General features: G+C 40.1%; 1 non-coding gene across 1 annotated transcript; it reads right to left on the reverse strand.

The window, feature by feature from the left end:
- Positions 1 to 243: 243 nt before the first annotated feature.
- Positions 244 to 350, reverse strand: LOC111876145 (small nucleolar RNA R71). Its single transcript, XR_002844914.1, has one exon. It is a non-coding gene; the product is annotated as a small nucleolar RNA R71 (small nucleolar RNA).
- Positions 351 to 18,064: the final 17,714 nt, after the last annotated feature.

Consider the following 18,064-nt stretch of genomic DNA (forward strand, 5'->3'; position numbering starts at 1 on the left):
ATCCCATTTTATGGGAAAGATCATGAGGATGCTTTTAAGCATCTAGACGAAGTCAATGACATTGCAGATTAATTTAATGTCCCATATGTCAACAGAAACACCGTCTTGCTTAGGAAGCTTCCCATTACTTTTAAGGGAGCTGCTAAAGAGTGGTTAAAATCACTTCCACCGGGTACAATCACCACTTGGGCTCAAATGCGTGAGCAATTTCTTGACCAGTTTTTCCCACCATCCAAGATAGCTAAACTCAAGAAGGCAATAGCCAACTTTGAACAACAGCCGGCGGAGTCATTATACGAAGCATGGGAGCGGTACAAGGGCTTGCTCAGAAATTGCCCTCAACATGATCTAAATGTGCAACAAGAGATGTAAATTTTCTATGATGGGGTCAATGTTATGACAAGACAACTCCTTGATTCTCAAGGACCTTTAACAAAGAAAAGTCCAAAGGAGGTCAAGGAGCTAATTGAAGAATTCGCGAAGTGTAACACCGACCATTTCCAAAACAATTTTTCGCATTTCATAAAAACATAATTCATTCATTATTCATAAAAAACATCATTGTTTAAAACTCCATTCATAACATATATCAATCCCAAGATCTCATAACATAAAAATCCCGTGTGTGTACTGATCAAGCCGGCGCCTTTCCGCGATCCTCACTAGTACCTGAAACACATAACACAAAACACTGTAAGCACAAAGCTTAGTGAGTTCCCCAAAATACCATATATAACACACATTAGCCACTCGAGGCTATAACTCTGTGGGTCCGTGCACCCAAGCTCTGTGAACCCTCAGGTTCTAACTCTGTAAACATGCACAACATAAATCACATAGAATAATGCAGCGCAACACATAACACATATATATCATACAAACAATGTACCACGAAACTCTGGTTACCTACTCAAGGTAAAGTATAGTGAGAAGACTCACCTCGGATATCTCAGTAAATCTCTGACTTGGTAAACTCTGGTCTAGCCCCTGCCTAATCACATGAAATAAATACTCTAATTAATACAACCCTCTGGGCTAGGCTAATCTCTCTTTCTCTCTCTATACATCCTCTAGGAAGGGTAAAAGACTATCCTACCCTTCCGATGACTCTAAGGTCCAAACATTGACTAACCCTAAAAGTCAACGAGTCAATGGTCAACCTTGACCAAACTCGCCGAGTGCACAACTGTGACTCGGCGAGTCCACACGTGTTCTTCACTTTCCTAGTCCTCATTCGACTCACTGAGTCAACCTCAACTCTGCAAATCATCACTGATCACATTCTGTGAAATATCCCGACCCAACTCGCCGAGTCCGGCTCCTGACTCGGCGAGTATCATCGTGCACTCTGCCCTATAGATTCCCTCTGACTCAACGAGTCGCTTCCCCAACTCAGTGAGTCACTAACTATGTGATTATCGGGAAAACCCTCGTCCTACACGCCGAGTTCATGCCATGCTCACACTGAACTGACCTCCTGAGGTCAAATCCACTCCTTTAAACCATAGATCCAGCTTCCCAAAGCATTATAATCATGTAAAGCTAGCATCTTGGTGCTCATGCAAAGGCTCAAAGGCCTTATTTGAATATATGGCCTCTAAAATGACATCCTAAGCTCATAACCTCCATTAACACCCATAAAGCTCAAGGGAAAAGGGTCTCTGGAGCTCTTTGGGTCCTGATCTACAGCACCAACACAAGAAGGGACCAGTTGCTCCATAACCATCCTCTAAAGGGGCTAAAAAGCCCTAACTCTAAGAATTACACCATAAACTGAAGAAGGGTCGAATGAATACCTCAAAATGAAGTCTCTAAGCTCTGGAATCACTGGATTAGCACCCTCTTCATCCTCCTCTTGTCTTGGTCCTCTTCTATTTTCAAAACACCAACAAATGATCAAGAAATGACTCCTTTCCCCTCACAAACGCTCTAGCTCACTTAGGGTTTCTCTCTGGGGTCTGGTAGCCGCAAATGACAGCCATAAGGCCCTTTAAATAGGCCCCAAACCCGAGGAATTAGGGTTTCATTAAACAGCATGGACTCGCCGAGTCCAGCCATCCACCCGGATAATGATTCGCGTCTCTACTCGGCGAGCCTACGCATCAACTCGCCGAGTTCTTCCATAAAACTTGAAATTCAACGAATAAACAAAATACCTGAAATTCCGGATGTTACACGAAGCACTCTCGTGAGTACCACAACCCTAGGCAAGATGGAATCAAGGGTAGTGGAGGCACATAAACTAAAGAAATTGCAGCTATGGTGGCTATGCTGCATAATATGGACTAGAGGTTGACACAAATGGACCACTCAATTCAAGCCATAAGAGTGGGTTGCGAGAGGTGTAATGGTCCACACTTAACCAAGGACTGCAATTTAGATGAGTTTGGGAACAGAAAAGCTCCAGTGTGCTACTCGAGTGGGGACAAGTATGATGAAGACTGTAGGAAACCAAAGAAAGAGTGGCTGCCATATGAAGAATTTAAGAAGAAAAAAGAAGAGAAGTATAGGCAAACAAGCCGAGGCTTCTACCAAAAGGAGCAGCCACCAGATGAGAAGAAACCCGATCTAGAGACCATGTTGATGAAGTTTATGGAAGCTTCAGAAAAGAGACACGAGGCTACTGATTCTGCTATTAATGAACAAAGAAATTTAGTAAAGAATCATCATGCATAGATGGTAGAACAACAAGCTTTAATAAAAAATCAACAAGCCTCCATTAATAATCTTGAAGTGCAACTTGGTCAACTAGCCACTCTGGTTCATGAGAAGCTGTCCCCGAAAAATCCTGAAACGAAGACCCAATCTCATGTAATGGCCATAGATACTAAAGAAGAGGCCATCTCTGAGTTCCTGGAGGCATTAGAAGAAGAACCACAGCAGCCCGATCCAAAACCAAAGAAGCCAAAGTTCGAAAGTGAAGAGGTTGCTGAAACACCTGCACCACGACGTGGCACTTGTCTGGCCACGACGTGGCCCTTGTCTGAACAAAAAGTTCCTGAGCCTGTTCCGGTCTATCAACCTCCTTTAGCATTTCCGTCTCGAGCACATCTCAGTCCACTGGAAAGGGAACATCTGGAATTTATTCAACAAATAAAGGGTATTCCAATTAATACCCCATTGAGACGCTTGCAAAAATCCTAGAATACGCAAAGTTCCTACAAGACCTGTTAGCCACTCGGCAACAACTAAAGAAATGTTCTAAGGTGATTCTAAGTGAGCAAAGCTCAAAAGCTGTGTTGGGAGAGATACCTAAGAAGATGGGAGATCCTAGAAGCCTCACTATTCCGTGTGAGTTTCATAACAACATGAAGGTTGATGCTTTAGCTGATTCTGGGGCTAACATTAATTTGATGCCTTATTCATTTTATCAGAAGTTGGATATTCAGAAGTTGAAGGCTACACGAATGACTATTCACATGGCGAACCGTTCAGTGACATAGCCCCGGGGCGTTGTGGAGAATATTTTAGTAAAAATTGGAAAATTTGTTTTTCCAATAGATTTTATAGTGTTGGATATGAAAGAAGATACCGATGTTCCAATTATCCTTGGTCGTCCGTTACTTAACACTGCTGGAGCTCTTGTTGATATTCGCAAGTCTAAGCTCACCTTGAGGGTTGGTGATGAAAAAGAAATTTTTGGGATAGAAGATGACTTTCAAAGGAATCATGTTCAAGAAGAGGTGTTCACCATTAATGAAGACAATGAACTTGAAGAATTAGAAAAGCTCATGGAAGAAGAGATCAAGACAATTCATCAAGTCAAAAGAACAAAACCAAGAGCATCTGTTCCCTATTTAGTTGAAGTTATTGCTTACAAGAGTTCACATTCTTGGGTAAGCAAGGAAGATGATGTGATGACAAGTGATGAAGAAGAGGTTACTTCAAAGATGACAAGGCAAATGGTGAAAGAAGAGATGAATAGTATGGAGCTCAAGAGTGAAGAAAAATTAAAGACTAAAGGGACCAAACGCAAGCTTGATGAAGACAGTTTAAAGGCTAAAAAAGAGAATTTGAAAAAGGCATATAAAAGACGTGTGTTAGCTTACAAGAGGCGTTTCAAGGAACAAAAGTTCCAGCTGGTGATGGACTCCTTAGAAGATTCAACGTAGGAGGCACGGAGTTCAGCTCATGACTCCATCCAAAAGAAGCGCTTCTCGGGAGGCAACCCGAGCATGGTTTGCATTTTCTTTTCTTTTAATTTTTGAGTTTTAATTAGGAAAGATATCAACACATCGTCTAATAACTAATACTTGGTAAGAATTAGCTATGGGGTGCTTTAATTAATAAATGGAATACAAAGTAAATAATTAAAACTCGTTACTCATTTTTGTGTCCAGACAAAAGCCACATCGTGGTGTGACAATACCACGTCGTGATTTCAGGATAATTATGGGGATAATATGAAAAATTTAACAGATTATGTTCTTTTAAAACCCACGATGTGGTAAAGCCTGTCACGACGTGGCCTTTAAAAAGTCACGGGGGGACCATTTCTTAAACCCTTTGACCACACAATTGTTCCCCATTTGTTTACTGCCTCACAAATGGAAGCAAGGTCCCCACAACTGACTTCTTCAATTTGTCTTCCAAATCATTCGCATTTCTTGTCTTCTATCTCCATCTGGTATGTATTTCGTCCATTAATTGTAGTTATTGCTTACAATTTATACATTTTCATGGTTAGGGTTTATGTGAATGATAAGATTTCCGAAATTGGTTGAAATTGGTTACTGTTTTTAGGTTGCATGTCCTTTGAATAGCAATAGGAACAAACCCCAAGTATTGTTTTTGGTTAAAATCGTGTATACGGTGACCGATCTAAACCCACGTCCTGATTGTGTCTCATGACATGGCGTTCTAAGCCACGTCGTGACTCCTGGGTAAATAGAATATTTTTTTAATGCTTTGGGTGTTTGTTGCTGTGGTTTAATTTTGTTTACAGAAATGGTACCTAGAAGGGCTGTTCCACAGGAGGAGAATCCAATTGATGTGGCGAGTATTCATCCTTTATATCGGTTTCCACGAAACGTTCCTCGACCATTATTGACTACATATGAAAATCGGTTGGGATGGTTATACAACAAGAAGTTTGCGATAGCTCCGATTGTCAATTGGGGATGTCTTAGTGGTGTTGGAATGGTTGTTGAATTACAACGATATTGGACAAGAATATACGAGGGGGGCCATTTTTCCTTTAGTTGTCACGGGTGGATGAATTTGTTCGTGATTCAAGAACCCGTGTACCGAGAATAATCGGTGGAGTTTTTCTCTACCGTAGTCTTCGAAGAACGCACCATTGACTATAATTATAACCGGGCACTTGTGTTCCGGTTGGGAGGTGTTTATAGGGAGTGTAGTCTTCGGGAATTTGCTTGGCGAATGGGACTTTATACGGAAGTGGAGACTCAATCTCCGTTCTTCATACCATTTTTGCATGGGTGTGTTCGGGATTTTAATCCAGGCATTATGGATGTCCAGTTCTGGCGGAGTATTTCCAACCATGAGTATAATACTCGTAACTCTAGTGAGTCACAAATTCGGAACCCCGTTTATCGATTTCTACATCGCCTTATCACTTTTTCTATAAATCACAAGCATCATGGCGATAAAGTTCTTATTCAGAATTTGTTCTATCTGTGGAGTCTTATTACCCCCGGGGTTTGCTGTGATTTACCATATATGCTTGAGAGGTTCACGGGGAAGAAAGTGGCTAATTCTAGGGCCGAGAATCCAATTACGGGAGGACATTTGATTACTCGCCTTGCTCGGTCGTATCATATTTTGACTCACGACTTTGTGAGGAATCTTACCGATTCCCGGACACTGATTTAACCATTTAAGTTTTGGGAGTTATGTGGGTAGTGGTAAATGTCGGGGGCGGTTTTGTTATACCACCAGTAGATGAGGAGCAGGAGGAGGCGCAACCAGAGCAACAACCACCAGCCAGAACTCGGTGTAGAAATGTTCGAGCTCGAGGAGAGATGGAGAGAGAGTGTGCTACTCCACAACATGTTCAAGGAGTACCCACCGACCCTTTTCAGAGTCGGGTGGGAACTTATTAGGATAACCTCCGGGGAAATGCCATTTATCATACCCAACTTACTGAGGGTATTTATTCACATTTGGGTGTGACCCGGCCACCATCTATACCACCTCATTATCCTTATTTTCCAACATGGGAGGAGCTTTGGAATCCACGGAATGATGGGGAAGGACCGAGTGGATTGCAGGGACGAGGGGGTGATGATTGATTTCTTTTCTATTTAGTTTCTTTTGTTTTATTTTAAGGAGTGTTCTTTTATGTTTGAATTTGGTTTGTGATGTAAGACTTTGTTAGACTATTATGTTACTCTTTTATTTCTTTTGGGTTTTTCCCTTTTTAGATTAGCATTGGAATTTTCAGAAGGAAGTAAGGCTGAGTCAAGAGTCATGTTTGTCTAGTCAAGTCAAGGTTCGGTTAAAGTCATGAGTCGAAACCCACAATTAAGGATAAGTGTGGGTTACGTTGGAGGGAGAGAGGTTAAAGTAGGACAGTATATTTACGTAGAAGTGTCTTAACCCATTATGACACTGGTCAAGCTGCTAGGATGAATAAAGTGATGACGAATTTTTTTTCTGCCATCCAGTTTCCACGACGTGGCTTTCTTTCACCACGTCGTGGCCTGCAAAATGTGATGCATTCTGTTCGCGTTTTTATCAAAACTCACGACGTGGTATTATGCACTACGACGTGATTTATGATTTTCTATTCGTCTTGAAGATCCTAAGCGTCTTTTACCTTGAGGCTTGTCATGTTTCTTCTTGGGATCATTATGAAGACTATTTTGCCTCGGTTCTTCCTGCATATAATGTGGCGTATGCTTTCCCATGTTTTTCTACATATTTGAACCCACTTTGAAGAGTTGAAGTTTTGAGTCGTGCTCGTGGTTTATTTATATATCCATCTAGTTCAACACCAAGTTCATATTCTGGAGAGGTCGATGTTCGAGATGCACGTTTTCCACGCTTTTGGAGATACTCACACCACTATCCAGGGGAGTCTGTTCCTTTTTCTCCCTTCTCTTAATTTTGATTTATTTTTTTGCATACAATGAGGGCATTGTATGAAACAAGTGTGGTGTAGGGGGTAGAAAAAGTAAATTACTAGAAAAATTGTAAATTTTAAATTTTTAATAATTAAATCTAGTAATAATATTTTGAACTGTAGTTGCTAGTGTTATATGGGATGATCCGATAAGAGCTCAAATGTTTAGTTGAGCCAATACACGTTATAGTGCATTTGTGGCCTCCCTTATTTTAGTGAAATCATGGAACAAAAACATAATCCCACTTAGTTTGAGGGATGCGATATGTTTAGCATCATGTACCAGAAATGTATCCAGCAAATTATTTTCTTTAACCAATAAAGGTTGAAGTTGAGCGCCCCTGCTTAAGCATGTAGGTTTTGAGTGAAAAAAAGTGAGTTACATGTTTGAAAAAAAAGAGAAAAAAAAGAAAAAAGAGAGAGAATTACAAGAAAAAGTTGAAGAATTTCAGGAGCATCAAAGTCAAAGTATGAAGATCAAAGATGAATAAATTCTAAAGAAATTCAAAAGTTGAAGATACCCAAAAATCAAAGATCAAATATCAAAGAAGTGAAGAATTCCAAAAGAGTTCCATAATGGTATCATAAATAGTTAATGTCTAGATTATGTATGCTTGGGTTGCTCAACCAACAACACCTTGAGGTTAGGAGGTTTTCTGCGGATGGATTCGGAGGGATGCATAAAATGAGCATTGTTCGGAAGAAGTGGGCGAGTGTTTATGAAGATTGTGAGTATTTAAAGTAGGGGGTTAATTAGGAAAAATTTAGACACAAATGCATGTGTTGAGGTCTTAGCATAATGGCTGAGCTTGAATTGGATTGTTATATGAAATACTAGTGATGAAGGTTTGAGCTTAAATAAGTAGATTTGCTTGAGGGCAAGCAAAGCCTAAGTGTGCGGTACTTTGATATTGCCATATTTATACATATTTTTAGGCAATATTGATTTACATTTTCTTATTATTTTGGTTATATATATATATATATATATATATATATATATATATATATATATATATATATATATATATATATATATATAGAATTATGATACTTAGAAGGATAAAATGTTATTTGCAGACCAAAATAAAGTATTTCCGAAGAGAGGGACAAAAAGTGACAATATATGGAACATTGGAGACTTGAAGCACAAAAGATGAAGAAATCCATGGAACTTACTAAAACCACGACATGGCAGAGACATCCACGACGTGGCATGAGTATTCTAGAAGATAAGATTACGTGAAGAAGGAGTCCTTGCCCGATACGGATAACTTGGAAACCACGACATGGCAGAGATAGCCACGACGTGGCACGAGATTTTTCAGGATATTTATGCACTCTTGGTCATTACGATAGAGGGACTTTTGGGGGCAGAAGAAAGAGATTCCAGAAAGTGAAATTCAGAAGAAAAAGAGATCTGGAAGTTGTTTTCAACACCAAAGAAGAAGAAGTTCATAATTTGCTTTATAACCTTGGTACATTAAACATGTGTTTGATTATAGCTTTTGATTGTTTAGCTGTTAATATGTCCAGCTAAATCTAGCTACTTCTGTTAGCTAGATGAAGCTGGAACTCATGGTTTTAATGCATTAGATTTGACTTTATTTGTTGGTTATATGCTTGTGTTGATTGATTTTACCTAGCATGTTTAGTTAATGATTTAATTGCTTTAAATTATTGTTCTGTGTAGTTAGTGAACACAAATCTGCATGAATATGAATACCTAATAAAAGAGTGAACACTAGTTTATTAGAGCTAAGATCAAACCAATTTTAGATAAGTAATTGAATCATTGAATTAAGCTGTGTTAGAGAACGCATATTATGACTGTAATTGTGTTTTGATTAATAAATCTTCATAGCTCCAATCTTATTTAATAATTGATTATGTGTTAACTATTGTGTGACCATACATAGATTTACATGAATTGATTAATAATTAGTAGGTTTAGAACTAAACTGCTAATACTTCTTAAATTAGTAACCAACAATAATAGTTTTGACTAATGTATAACCATTGAGTGAAAGTGGATTCGAACTAACAGAAGTATTTTATTTATTGATTGAGTTTTTGTTAAAGAATTAAGTTCATCTAAACTTGCAAAATTAGATACAAACCCTTTTTATCTTATTAATAATTAGATTAATTTAGTAGTGAATATATAAATTAATAACACCGTTCCCTGTGATCGACACCCGACTTACCCAAGCTATACTGTAATCTGACTAGGTACACCGCCTATATGTGCATAGTTAGTCTAAGTTTGTTAGGTTATAAATATTAAAATTAGTTGGTACTTTCGTACACATCACCTAGTATGCCCAACGTAACGTCTGGTACGCCCAACGTATTAGGTGGCCTCCGCGTTCATGCAAGCACGTAAGTACGCTGAGCGTACACATGAGTACGACCCTCATATTTAATTGCCATATTTTATTAAATAAGGACTAGACTTAAAAATGCATAAAAGATTAAGGTCATTGAAGCATACCTCAATTCGGGATGTTACAATTCTCCCGCACTAGGATCAGACTTCGCCCTCAAAGTCATCCTCTGGAAATAGCTCTGGGTACTGCTCGCACATCTCGGACTCCGACTCCCAAGTCCACTTCGAGCCTCTACGATGCTGCCACTGGACTTTAACCAAATGCACTTCCGTGTTCCTGAAGATCTTCACTTTCTTATCCAAGATCGCCACTCAATTTAGTTCAGGAGATCATCAACCTGAATGTCCTCTACAGGAACCACTACCGTCTCATTGGCTACACACTTCCTCAACTGGGATACATGGAAGGTGTCATGAATCTGACTCAGCTCCTCAGGCATCTCTAATCGATAAGCTACCTTGCCCACTTGAGTAGTCACCCTGAAAGGACCAATGAATATAGGGCCCAACTTGCACCGCTTCCTGAATCATATCACCCCTTTCCATGGGGATACCTTTAGGAGAACAAACTCACTGACCTAGAACTCTAGTTCGTAATGACTTCAATCTGTGTAACTTTTCTGATGACCCTGGGCCATCGACAATCTCTGTCCGACCTGCTGGATATGCTCTGTCGTGTTGAGCACTATCTCGGTGCTCCCCGTAACTCTCTGTCCGACCTCCCCCCCAACAGATTGAAGACTGACATCTCCTCCCATATAAAATCTCAAAAGAAGGCATCCCAATGTTGAAGTGATGGTTGTTGTTGTAAGAAAACGTAGCCAAGGGAAGATAGGAATCCCAACTCCTACCAAAATCCATAACACAAGTGCATAGCATATCCTCGAGTGTCTGAATCATCCACTCACTCTGCCCATCTGTCTGCGGTTGGTATGCGGTGCTAAAATGCAGCCGAGTACCCAACTTCTCATGAAATTTCTTCCAAAATCTGGAAGTGAAATGCACATCACGGTCAGACACTATCGATGTTGGCACTCCGTGCCGAGCCACCACCCCTCAAATATAGACGTTGGCCAACTTCTCTGTAGAAGAGTTCTCACTTATAGCCAAGAAGTGAGCACTCTTCGTTAATTGGTCCACTATCACCCAGATGGTGTTCACACCCTCGTAGTCCTCAGTAATTTGGTAATAAAATCCATATAAATATGTTTCCATTTCCGAAGGGGAACCTCCAGAAGCTGCAACTTGCCATGAGGGGACTGGTGCTCTACCTTGACCTTGCGACAGGTCAAACATCTTCTACAACCCATGTCATGTCTCTCTTCATACAGGGCCACCAATAATTGTGTTTTAAATCCAGATATATCTTTGCAGCCCCCGGGTGGATAGAAAACCTTGACTTATGGGCCTCCTCCATCAAAATCTATCGGGCTCCACCCATATACGGCACCCATATCTGCCCATGGAAAGTCATAAGCCCCCTACTATCCATCTTAGAATCCAAAATCTGCCCGATCACCTGCTCCCTCTTGCGGTTTTCTAGTCTCATGGCCACCTCTTGGGCCTCCCGGATGACATCTAAGAGTGGAGTCATCATTGTCATCCTCATACATATATCTCGAATTGAGGTACTCACTGCTCTACGAATTAGGGCATCAGCTACTATATTATCTTTTCCTGGATGATACAAAAGCTCATAATCATAGTCCTTCACTACATCCAACCACCTTCTTTGCCTCATATTCAGGTTGGGCTGAGCCATAATGTACCTCAGGCTCTTATGGTATGTGTAGATGGTACACCCGACACCATAGAGATCATGATGCCAAATCTTGTGGGAAAACACTACCGCCCCAACTCCAGATCATCGGTGGAACAACAATCCTTCCCGGTCAATTTGGTGAGAGGAACAACAATCTTGGAGAAATCCCTGATAAATCTCTGATTATAACCTGCCAGGCCAAGGAAACTTCTAATCTCATATGGGGACCTCGGCACTTCTGTAACGCCTTGATTCTCAAGTATCAATTTATTGTTATAATTTCTCATGATTTCTAGGTCTACTCGACAATTTGGTTGCCTGAATCGTTGAGTAGCAGCGGGCTGGTCCATGTGTTTAAGTGACCTACTCACCGAGTCTAAGAAGAGACTCAACGAGTAGGAGCTGGAGGATGAAACCCTAATTTCCAGGGTTTTGCACCCTATTTAAAGGATCATTGGCCTCCTCAGTCTCCCCTGGCAACCTCTTGATAGTCCATAAACCCTAATTCGTGTGAGTGTGCTCCATTTGTGTGTTTTAAAGCTTTGGAAGGTGTATCTTTGTAAGAAGAACTTGAAGAGCAAGTGGCTAGGAGCAAAGAACATGTGGGGATCTGATATCTACCTCATATGACATCTTTTGGAAGGTATCAAGTCGTTACCTTGACCTTATTTCATTCTAGATCTCATTTGGTTAAAGATTTGGGCTTTTCTAGCATATTATGAAGCTATTCTGGGGTATGAGCTCAGATCTGAAGGTGTAACTTCAGATCTGAACTCTCCTTGGTCTCTAAATCCATAAAGCTATCAACTTTGGCAAGAATGAACCTCTCCTTATGTGTAAAACTCCATTACAAGCTTGGTTTTCCATTATAAGACTTTAGAGCCTTGCATGTACGTAAAGTTTGCATCTCTACATGATAAAAATGCCTTGGGAAGCTGGATCTGCAATATGGAACCTTAAGATGGCTTAAAAACCATCTGAATGGATAATGGACTGAAGGGACTCGGTGAGTTGCATGGTCAACGCGGCGAGTCCGATGAAGATTGTTGGGGACTCGGTGAGTCAGTAGGGTGATGTTGAGAGGAAAACTTGAGTAACACACTTGAACAAACGTTAGAACAAGTAATAATGCAGAATTAAGTTTAACTCAGTGGATCATAAAGCTCAACAATAATAAGTTAGAATTAGATAGTTAGATAGTTAGATGCGGAAATATAAGGAAATGCAAATCACAACAAGTTTATATCAAGAAGACACTTAAGCTGATTCTTAATGAGGATTGCAATCAAACAAAGTTAGTAAGTGAGATCAGACTTAGTGATTAAGTCAAGGCTGACTTGCTCCAAAGAGATATTATAATCTTCATAAAATGTAAAGACATAAAATGTAAAGATATTATAATCTTCATAAAATGTAAAGACACAAGACTGACTTCCTAAAGCTTAAGAGAGGTGTTTTCATTCAGAAAATGACAGCTCCATTTATAGAGTCTCAAGGATTAAAAAGTTAAATCTATCTAAGATGGCCATGCAAGGTAGACTAGGTAAAGAAATATAAAGACATAAAATAACAGATAAAACTAAAACTAAGATAAATGACTGATGACATTGACTGCGGATGCGGTTCTTGATTGCGGTTGTGAGCTTGACTGCGGATCAGGAGATGGCTTCATATTTGTTAAGTTTAAGAGGGTCACTTTTATGCTTCAACAATTCCCCCCTAAGTGACCTTTTCAACTTTCCTTTCACTTGTCAAGCTTCAGGAATTTGATGAGAATCCACCAGAACTTCTTGACTTCTCTGAGCCAAACAATTCTCCTGGAGATTTCAAACATAACTTTAGTAGTTGTGTGTTTTGACCTATTGACTACAGTTTGAGTGATCTCTAATTGCTTCTAGGTCAATCGGTTCATGGCAGCCATTGGGATGAAATATTTTGTTTCATCATTTTTGCGTTTGAAAATGACTCCAAGATCCGGGAAGTTAGTTGCTCCAAAGGATCTATCTTGAAAGCCTTCAGTCAGGACCGGAGCGGGTTTAAGAGGAGGGGGGTTTAACTTCTGAGCAAGAGCAGGGTGGATTTCCGCATCAATGGTGGCAAAGTCACAAACCGTTTCTTTTAGAAATGTACAAGCCATTTCATACACAATCTTCATTTTAGGATTCTTTTCACACTTGTTCTGAAATACCTTAGAAATCTGGAAAATTTCTTCCGGGTTCATGCAAGGGAAGTCATCTTGGGTGCGGACATAATCTGAATTCCTTCTGGTAAGAGTGTACTGAATGAAGTCTGCTTTCATGAATTTTCTGGGCTTGAAGTTTTTGATCGTGGTGGGCTTGTCTCTTGACCAGATATTTTCGATTATAGATCCATGGTTGGCATGGAATCTATTAAGTCTTTCAAATTCAAGTGGCAACCTCTGATCTTTGGGGAGGTTACGGTCAAACGATTCAAAGACGATGAAGAATTATGCTTTAGGGGAGATGGGAATGTCCCAATAACCGTCAGATGGGGATTCTGCATATGTGAGATAGGGTTTGTAGTCTTCATCAGGAATTGATGAGGGATTCATCCATAGTAATGCCGAATCCGTGATCTCTCCATATCAGTTCAGCTAACTTAGCTGCTCTCCAGTCAGCTTTCCTTTGCTTGGTTTTGGTAGAGTCGTACGAGCTTTCGGATGACATTCCTGGGGCTATATTTATGAGGTGAGGAGGAGTCTCCGGATGCGGGGAAGAAGTATGTTGGATATCTTGGACTTTTTCTTGTTGCGGTGGAGACTGATGAGGGGAGTGAATTTGACTGTGTTGAGGAGAAGGCACATGAGTCTTCTTTTTGGGAGATGGTTATGGGGAAGGTTATGGAGAAGGGAATTTTTGTTGAATGATTAGTTGCTGATGAACGAGATCAAATTAAATGGGAGTTTGGAAGTGTTGATGTTGATGTGAATGCTGATGGGAGATGCAATCTGAATCATGGTCTTCACTTCCCCCTCTTGAGGAAGGAACACCTGGCGCCTCCTCATGCCATTGTTTAAAACCATCTATCTTTGCATAGACGTCATTAAATTGGGCCTTGAGTGCATCAGCAATCTGTTGATTGTTGGGGACTGCGGGGTTGAAGAGCAGTTGGTGGATATCCTTGGTAAGTTGTAAAATCTCCTGGCCATGAAAATTTGAAGAGAAGGAGTGGCGAAGACTGTTGAATGTTGATTGCAATACGGAGATGGTGGACTCATACTCATTGTGAGTTTCCTTGACAAGATTCTTTGACTGAGTGGATTGATCTGCAATTGTGGATAGGAGTTCAGTCTTGATTGTAGATACTTCAATGATGAGTCACTCCGCAACGCCAAGAAATTGTTGGTGATCAGCTTTGCGGTTTGTGTCGAGGGCATGAAATCCCATTTCGACTTTGAAAGAGATCCTCTCAACAACAAGTCTCTCTCTAGCTTCAAGACGTTCGATTCTTTCAACGAGAGATTGATGACCAGGTGCATCTTCTTGTTGCGGTTGGCTAGATTTTTCTGCAGCCAGAATCTGATCGACCTTGTCTTAGAGACTTAGGAATTCCTTCCGTGATACAAACACTTTCTTTTTCTTTTTCTTCTCCTTGGGCTTTGAAGTAGAGTGCTGGGATACGCTTGATTCATCTTCTTCGTTGAAGATCATTGTAACATCCGAGATTTCGGGTATGTTAGTTTGTGTTTCAATTTGAAGGATTTAGGAGGGACTCGACGAGTCGAGAGTCTGACTCACCGAGTCACGTCGAGTTGATTGCGGGTATTTAATGAAAGGACTCGACTAGTCCAAATATGGACTCGCCGAGTAGGTGCTGGGTAGAGAAAACCCTAAGTTACAGGGTTGGAGCCTATTTAAAGGAACTTATGACCTTGGATGCGCCTCATATCTCCTATGAGAAACCCTAAATCGCCATTGGAGCCTTGGGCGAGCTCTTATGATGATGTCAAGGAATTTGGTGGGTTTTATGGAAGGAAAAGAGCATGACTCAAGCAAGGAACGAGATGGGGGCAGTCGATCTAGCATCTCTTCGCATGGGACTGCTGTAGGAGGTATGAATCTATACTCCTTCTCGTGTATTTGGTAGTTTAATTGAATCTAGGGTTTTCTTATTCCTTCTTTTGCTTGGATTCGAAGCTTATGAGGTCCCAGGGTGGAATAAGTCTTAGATTTGGACCTTAAGAGGTCCAAAGAGTCCCAACCATTCTGCTTTATGCTATTCCATTGGAGATATGGATCTAGGTTGCCGTTTTAGGAGCTATTTCTTCATATAAGGGAATAAGAGTGTTGCATGAGCTTAAAGTTTGAACCTTTATGAGATATTTGGTTGTAAGAAGGTAAGATCTATAAGTTAGAGAAACAGATCTGACCTCAGAAGGTCATTTGAGTGATGCCATGGAGGGAAATCGCCGAGTCCATATGGGGACTCGACGAATCGAGTCGGGTTGCCCCGCTATTCGTGACCAGTGGTAACCCATCGAGTGAAAGGTTAACTCGACGAGTCGTGTGAGACCTTAGGAGGATTCAGAGGACAAGCATGGACTCGCCGAGTCACTTGGGTGTACTCGACGAGTCTAGTCAAAGTTGACCGTTGACTAGAGTTGACTTCAGTTGACCTTAGGGTTTTGGTCAAACTGATTCAAGAAAGGTCAGGGAGGGGTAGAACGGTCTTCTACCCATTCTATAGAGATGAGGACAAGAGAAAGTATTAATTAGAGATGTTTGCCTTATATGTTAGGCGGAGGCTCGATCGAGGTTATCAAGCCAGAAGGTTTACTAGACATCATGAGAGGTGAGTCTTCTTGTGACAACCCATATACTTCCATTCTGTACAACCATCCACTTCAATGGAAGTCAAGAACTGATTTTGCTAACTTTCAAGCTTTTGGAATAAGTTTGAGTGTTTTAAAGATAGTACATCAAGAGATATCAGGAGAGAGGATACCCTAGGGTTTATTGTGTAGCAATAAATGCCCAAAACTTCAAGAGTTTTTAGTTTACAGTCCAAAATGGTATTGGGACCATAAACCCAAAATACTATATAAGTGAGACTTAGTTATTTTATTCACTTTTTCACATTTCCAAGATTATAGCCATTTCTCTCTCACATATTATCCCATTTTCCTTCAAGATCTTCAACTTGTAAGTGTTTCTAGCCCTAATATGTTTAAGATCAAATGTTAAACATCAAGAAATCATCCAAATACCCCAAGGAAAGGGTGTTCACGGCCCAAGATCTTCTTGGACTGTGAACACTAAAAATGAGGCCAAAGTGTGCCTTATGTCCCTTTAGACCTTGGAACCAAGCATAAAACCAATCCTTGACATGTCTAGACCTTAAGAGCATCAAGAAAACACCCAAAATCACAAAGGGCAAGGTGTTTACGGCCCAAGAATCTTATTGGACTGTAAACCCTAAAAAGGGTGCAAAAGTGTCCCTATAGTGTCCCTATACTCTTGCCAAACCTTGGAAACAAACCTAGAACTTTCCTTTGATGTGTTTAGCACATGAAAACCACAAAAATGTCCAATGTATATGTGTTTACGGTTTGGGGAGCTCCCAAAACCGTAAACACCTCTTAGACATGTTTTGATGCCCCAAACTCTTTCCTTAAGCTTAGAAACTAGCCTAGACCTTTACCTAGAAGTGTTTAGGACTTGAAAACATCATTTGACCATAAACCATTTGGGTTTACTACCGTAAACCCAAGGAAAAATGGTCCAAAAACCGTAAACCCTATAAAGGGGTGATATGTTGCCCTAATCACTTCCTAAGGCTAAGACTTGAAGTTACGATGCTTCAAAAGGACTTCTAGGACTTCAAAGCACCAAATGGTCAAAGTACCATGAGTTTATGACTGTAAACTCACGGGTTTACAACCGTAAACTCAAGTGGACTTGGTTACAAAACCATAAACACCAATTAGTGTCATTTCACTTCCCTTTGTTGAATCACATGTGATTCCAACACTTAATCAAGGTGTTTCCTAGTCCCGGAAGGTGTTTCCTTTCATATAGTTGTTTATAAACACTATATTCATGTCAATATGTGTCCTTATAAGTCATTTAGGACTTGTTGTATCTCGGGACTTCATTCGTGGAACTTCTCATCCTTACACACATACCCGTTTGAATCACCCACATTTGGTGAGTTCATACCCCGTAATGAATCATTTAACCATTTTAACTGTGTTAAAGGGGAGAATATAGGTTGAACACAATGATAATTGTGTAAATATTTGTTGTTAAACATATTTCAAAATGTTACTTATGTTATTTATAAGCTGTCAACACATTTCAAAACTCGTTTAAAGTTATGTTACTTTATAGTTATACAAAACTCCATTATTAAAGTAAAAGCATAACTTAGTAGAGAAATGAGTCATTTCAGTAATAGTCCAAGTAGAGCATTAGTAAACTATTATAGGTATAGTTTAGGAGAATGCTATTCATTACATCTAGTACAATGAAGCACACAAGGAATCAATACCAGAACAGAACAAACAGTGAAGAGAATCAAACAATACCAGAACAGAACAAACAGTGAAGAGAATCAATCAATACCAGAACAGAACATAACAAACAAGTTAGGTTGCTATAGCATGAGAACACATAGACATGATCCAATTATACCAATGAATCACTAACGCATTGGTGATAGTTATATTGGGTATACATGATCATATAACTTTAATGTGAATTACACGACTTGTAAGGAATTGCTGGAGTCGCGTTTGGTTCCCTCAATCTCTTTACATTGAGAGCGTTTAGTAGGGGTTCTAGCTTTCACATTATGACCGTAATAA

Source organism: Lactuca sativa, chromosome 5 (genome assembly GCF_002870075.4).
Source record: "Lactuca sativa cultivar Salinas chromosome 5, Lsat_Salinas_v11, whole genome shotgun sequence".
In the NCBI taxonomy this organism is placed as follows: domain Eukaryota; kingdom Viridiplantae; phylum Streptophyta; class Magnoliopsida; order Asterales; family Asteraceae; genus Lactuca; species Lactuca sativa.